The sequence below is a fragment of the Notothenia coriiceps genome, unplaced genomic scaffold (assembly GCF_000735185.1).
Source record: "Notothenia coriiceps isolate Sejong01 unplaced genomic scaffold, NC01 NC01_scaffold00019001, whole genome shotgun sequence".
Lineage (NCBI taxonomy): Eukaryota > Metazoa > Chordata > Actinopteri > Perciformes > Nototheniidae > Notothenia > Notothenia coriiceps.
The window spans coordinates 1,828,629-1,835,391 of NW_011351702.1; the positions used below are offsets into that span (position 1 = coordinate 1,828,629).

The following is a 6,763-nucleotide window of genomic DNA, read 5'->3' on the forward strand; positions in this document are numbered from 1 at the left end:
CAGTCTGAGAAGCAGCTCTCTACTCAGGGCCATCCAATCTCTGTACTCCCAAAGCGAGAGCTGTGTCCGGGTCCTCGGCAGTAAGTCGGACCCATTTCAGGTGAGGGTTGGCCTCCGCCAGGGCTGCGCTTTGTCACCAATCCTGTTTGTAATATACATGGATCGGATTTCGAGGCGTAGTCGTGGGGGAGGGGGTCTGCAGTTCGGTGGACTAAGGATTGCACCACTGCTTTTTGCAGATGATGTGGTTCTGATGGCTTCATCGGTCTGCGACCTTCAGCACTCACTGGATCGGTTCGCAACCGAGTGTGAAGCGGCTGGGATGAGGATCAGCACCTCCAAATCTGAGGCCATGGTTCTCAGCAGGAAACCGATGGACTGTCCACTCCAAGTAGGGAATGAGTCCTTACCCCAAGTGAAGGAGTTCAAGTATCTCGGGGTCTTGTTCTCGAGTGAGGGAACAATGGAGCGTGAGATGGGTCGGAGAATCGGAGCAGCGGGAGCGGTACTGCAGTCGCTTTACCGCACCGTTGTGACGAAAAGGGAGCTGAGCCAGAAGGCAAAGCTCTCTGTCTACCGCGCCATTTCCGTTCCTACCCTCACCTATGGTCATGAAGGATGGGTCATGACCGAAAGAACGAGATCGCGGGTACAAGCGGCCGAGATGGGTTTTCTCCGCAGGGTGGCTGGTGTCTCCCTTAGGGATAAGGTGAGAAGTTCGGTCATCAGGGAGGGACTCGGAGTTGAGCAAATATAAAGGAGCATAAAATAAAAATACCCATATAAATAAATAAGTACTTCAAATGCGTACCTAGGTGCTGTAGTTAGTACATACTTATTGGGCACCATTGGGCATTATATGGGAAAAATGCCTGAGTCTGTTTACTAATCAAAGATACAATGCAGACTTGTTTTCAGTCGTCCTGGAAACTGAGTGATATAATCCCATGAAATTCGATCTGTTTGGTGAAATTACAAGAATAATATTGAAATGAAAAGAGTGGCCGCAGCACTGGCTTGTGGATCAATAAAGCAGAAATGATCGCGCCATCAGTCACCACCTGCTGATCTCAGTTTGACTAATGAGTCGCTGGTCGCCCTTGGAGACTAATCAGCAGCAGGAAGGTTGATGCGGGAGAATCCCAACTCCTGATTAATCACTCGGCGATTAATGCTTCCCTCTGTGGAATCTAATGAATGAAATCAGTGGGATCACAAATTACTTGTTGGTGATAGTGATACTGAACAGCAAGCGATGCAACCCACCAGCGGTAAATCTGTTTTCCAGACGTCTCATGGCTTAACGAGGTCCAGCAGTTGATTTGTAAGTTATTGTGGAGTCGCGGTAAACATGCATTTTAATCCATGCTAATCCTACAGAATTTGAGAAAACTGCAGAATCAGCTCCAGTCTGTAGTTGGCGGCGTTTCCTCTTACAATTGAACCCGCATTTTGTTCCGGATCATCAATACACTGATAATATCAAGATGACAGGATTGTGCTGTAAACTTAATCTGCATGTCGTCCTGGTTTCTGTGTCTCTGTTTTTTTCTATAGCTGTTTGGGGACAGCAGGGATTTCACATAATTGTTTTCTTTCTTTTTGATTGTAGCTAGTTTAATTTTCCCAGACTGTTTTTGCTATGAAGGCTCTCCTAAGACTTTAACATTAGAGCCATATTTGACACAGGCTATTTCCATACTAGATAGTAATATTGCAGAATAATGTACTTTGTTATGTCTATGGAAGTTCTGTAATTTGCATTCAACACTAGGTTTGATAATTGCCAGTTCTTAGGTTTTAGCTCAACATAAACTACTAGCTTTGTATGTTGCAGGTTATTGTACTGTGAGTGTATTTGAAATACCAACAAAGCAGCTTTGTTATGGCTAGAAAGAATAGTAATGTATCGCCTACCAAGATAAAAGGCAAGGAAGCCAGTCAAGTTGAAAGACCAAAAACAGTAAGCAATGTCCACATGGTCAAGACTTTCACACAGAAAAGCCTTTTTTATCACAAAATAAAAATGTACTTTGCAAATACATCCATAGATAGAAAGTGCAAAGACAGACGCAGATTAAATTTAGCACCATGGGGAGGAGAAGTTTTCTGCCAGTTTCGGTTGTCAGGTAATTTATTAAACTGAGAGACTCTTATATAAAGTGCAGCTTCCCTCAATACAATGTAGCCTGCAACCCAGCTTTCTGTCCTCCCTGCAGTCACACAGCTCTCTCTCTCTCTCTCTTCTACCTCTTCTTAGACATGGGCTTCACTTTATCTAAATTCTCTCATCAGCTTTCTTCTTCTCATTTTCAGGCCATCTCTCTCTCTCCCCCTCCTCCATGTGGCGCGCCTGTGTCTCTGTTAGATGTTTCTCCAGAGTTTTCTATTGTTTCTGAAGTATTGAGTTCATCAGATGAAAATTACGTAATGATGAACAATGGGTGACTGTGAATCGACATACCAGTGAAACGCACACATACACACACACACACACACACACACACACACACACACACACACACACACACACACACACAGAAAGCCTGTGAGGATTAGTTGTTAGTCGTTTTATACATATTTGATTAATATTTCACGAAGTTTGGTTATTATTATCACATTTCTTTTGTGTAATGTCAGTCTCATATCTTCTATTTTATCAGCTTTTTTTACATTCAAGAAATATTTTGTAGAAATATGCTGTCCATTTCAGTTCCACTTATATACTTGGTCCATTAAAAATTCCAATTTGACCATGTCACAGCAACTCAGTAGGAGTCTTTTCTGCATATTCAGAGTACATGCTGCGATTCAGAAGTAGAGCTGACAGTCTCTATTGTTGCCATCACTCCAGTTCCCAGCGAGTCAGAGCTCTGTGGGTGAGATGGGAAGTGTTGTGTGTGAAATAAATAATTCATTAAAAAGTAATATTCCAAGTAAACTTTGCATGTGGCTGGATAAAGTAATGATGAGGAAACTTTTTTAAAGACATATTAATGAATTGTGAGGCTATACTGTATGTATCTTATTTCAACATACAGAAGCAGAGCTGTGCAAATACTAATTTATATTTATCCGTCGTGTATATTGGAACATGGACTTGTTTCCATGGCGACCGCTCATTGACCTGTCTATCTGCCAGTCCTGGATGGTTAACCTGTTAGGCATCTGCACATGCTGTGCTCCATGCTGAGTGTAAGGAGGTGTAGGTGTGTGTGTGTGGGTGACTCTGGCCCGTGTCCCAGAGAGCCCTGATCGCCCCATGGTGAGAGACATCTGCTGCTCTCAGATCAGATCTGCATGCTCACGGTGCTCCACCTCACCGCCCAGAGCAGAGCCCGGACCAATGAGTGACAAGTCAAAAGAAAGTTGTAGAGAGTTGAAGCCTCAACGTAAGTCTTTGTTCCATTCGCTTTTGTAGCTCTACAGTACGCAATCCATTATTCAACCTGTCTTTATAGAAATAATACGAAGGTTCATGAGCTTTAATATATTCCAATATCAACCGACTACACCACTACAGCTCAAAAACAGTTCTTATGATTACATATACTGAAACGTTCCTATTAAAATTTCCCTGCAAGGGGTTAGGTTAAGCTCAGCATTGTCGTTACTTATTGTCCATATTAAAAGAAAATCCAACAAACCCTTTTTAAGATCTTTTAAAAATGTGTTCCCATGAATAAGTCCTTTATTGTGCGATGTTGGTATATGCAGGCAAAGGAATTTGAGCGCACAAACACACACACACTCATACGGTTGTTGATTTTGCTCTCCGCCCACCAGTGACTGACTAGTGCAATCTGGAGTGAGAGAAAATATCAGGCATGTCCTGACATTTACTTACGCACAACAACAAGGCAAAAACACCTGCCGTCAAACAATGATACGCACACACAAATTGGAGTCTACTGTGATGTAAAGCCCCAGTTTATGTCAATGATATATATTTTAAAATATAAAAATAGTACTTATTTAACTGATCATTAATGCAATTAAAACTGACTGCTTCTCAACATGTCAACACCCTAACGCTGCACCATGCTACAACCATGGGTTCTCGCTAGAACCAAGCTCTGGATTAAATTGATCACTCGTTTTTGCATCTGCATTATTTCTGCTCGCCTCATGTGTAATGGTTGTAGAGTTGTAATGAAAAGGCCTTTAAGAGAGACAAGAAGGGAAAGAAGATTCCTCGGCATGAGAAAGTAGGCGTACTGTCAGCAGGATTAGTTAGCATCAGTATTCCAGCTATTCAATTCTCGTGTCTTGTGTGGGCATGCCCGACACATTTGTGACTGTGATTTCAATACATTACCCAGAGAGGGGAGTCAACGGGAGGATTACAAATGGCAGACGGTGCCCCATTATCACATCCAGTCCAGAGGAGCACTGGAGAGTCAGACTGGCAACCAATGCTTAGAAAACACAAAACAGACAAAGACAGGGAGAAGACAATACAAGTTAGGTTCACAATGTTCAGGTGTTAACTACTCCTGTCCATTTGCCTAATTAGATTACATTGTGAATAAGTGGTTGCCATGGGAACCTTTTTGGCAGCAGACACAGTAGCCGTTTGTGATGCTCTCTGGCTCAGCTGCCGCCGCCACAAACTAAGCCTCGGAAATCTGGAGCTTCCAAATTGCCAATCAGCCTGATTAGACATGACATTGTGTTTTCCCAGCAGAGTGTTCTTCGTTGTTATATATTTCATCAGCCATTTCTGCAACTCACTGAGCCTCTATCTGTGTGAAGATATGCTGTCTGTCTGCTCCCGCCCCTCATCGGTCCTTCTTTAATCTCCCCAAAGTCTGTCACCGCTTCTTAATACATTCTCATATAACCATCTTTGATCTGCACCTGGAGGAGCGAAAAGAATTAGAAAGAGGGAAACTGATAAGAAAGGAGACGGATAGGGCAACAAACAACAGTGAGCACCTCGGGTCTGTGTATGAAATGGAGTGTGTGCTGGAGCAAGAACAAATATCTAATTTCAGTGTAATGTGCTAAGGGTTTGTAGCACGCTCTCAGGGCGTCCTTTAAACATTGTTTACCGCTCTGATTTTAATGGCTTGTTGGCCACATCATAAAAAGTGACTCTATATCCATGACTCTCGGCTCGGGTCTTATCTTGCTCTTTCAGAGGGGTGAGCGCTCGCAATGTTGAGTCTTAACACATAAATGGGACTATCAGCTGAAACGCACACGTACATGCTACAGTGATTTCAGGCTTATGCTGTAAATTAACCAGTCACACACACACACACACACACGGGTGATAATCAATGATACCTGGAGCCTGCTGAGACGCAGCGGAAGGAAATACACAGTCACACTGAGTGCATTGTTAATTTAATGAACAGATTACACCAATCGTATCAGCAATGCAGTTACATTTCTAAAGATGGAAAGGAAGAAATGGTATGAAAGAAGAGGCACTGAGAAACCAGTGGCTGAGAAAAATTACGTTTAAGAAAGAGTAAAATTCCGGAACGCACCGGAACGCAACGGAACGCACCGGAACGCCGCTCCGGCTCCTTATGTGTAATTGCAGTACACATAGCTGTACCATGAGCTGTACACATGCTGCGTTTTTTGCATAGCTGTGTCTTTAGTTGCAAGCCCAGTGGCGGTCTGTTCATCTGTCGTATGGTCATACAATAAAGCCATCGAAAAGATGATACAGTAGTAAAATGTATCTGAGGGTTTAAATAGTTAACTTTAGATTAAGTTATCTCAGTGGGTCTCAAATGGTTTGGTCATCATTTATGTAAACAAGTGTTTCCAAGGCACACCTTTATATGATCGTTATAGTTATAGAGAATAACAGGTATGAAATAATTCCAATTCGGACAGTAAAACAAAAATACAGTTTAAAAGGGGAGTGATTTGTAAAATATGCATAAAGAAAAAGTAAATCTGTTTACAGTTCTGTTTCACATGGGTGTTGGTTAGAGATGTATCCATAGATCTAGTCCCTAATTTTGCACTTGTAAAAAGAGCACTACACCCCTGCAGATAGGGGTTACAGTGAGTAGAGAATTCATACTGCCCTGCACTTACAGTTTGGAAAGGCAGAGCCAAAATCAACAGCAGACCCGAAGCGAAATGAAGCTGTGAATCAATGGAGTGCAGGGTGTGAACGCTGCTGAGCAGGCTGTTTTCAAGGGGAGATACACACCGCAGTACATCACATAGTGGGAAGACTGAATGTGTGTGTTTTTATGTGTGTTTAGATTCTGCCCTTTGTGCCCCGTAGACAAAGTCTCCTATGACAAGCGTAAATGAAGATAAATAAACTTCAGAGGATGTTAGCAAAGAGGTGATGCTTGCGTTCATAGCAGAAGCCCTCAGGCTTAATGCCAGCTTGTGAGAGTGACGGAGGCGTCAGAGAGTCTCCAGGGAGGAAACACAAAGATATACAGACATGAGGCCTACAGAGAGTGCTTGGGAGAGATTTCCTGCACAGAGGATAACTCGGAGATAAGAAACTCATCTAATAATGAGGAGAGAGGTTTGGCAAAGAGCATCGAGAGGAAAGAGTGGAAGAGTAATGATTTAGATGGTGTATTCTCAAAATCAAATGTTTACCTCCACACACAAACACGTCCTCACTTGTTCCATCATTAAAGTCCACATTCAGTCCTTGCTCATATAGTAAGCTTGCTCACTGATAAATGCAGGAGACGGATGAGTTTGTGAGCTAATCATCTCGGGGTGTTAATGTCACAGCCTACAAACAGACATGACAAACTCCCCCCCC

At 42.8% G+C, this 6,763-nt stretch overlaps 1 long non-coding RNA gene across 1 annotated transcript in view; it reads left to right on the forward strand.

Annotated features, from left to right (window-relative positions):
* LOC104951701 (uncharacterized) overlaps positions 1-6,763 on the forward strand; it is a 29,663-nt gene that overhangs the window by 6,625 nt on the left and 16,275 nt on the right. The gene's annotated exons all lie outside the window — the stretch shown is intronic.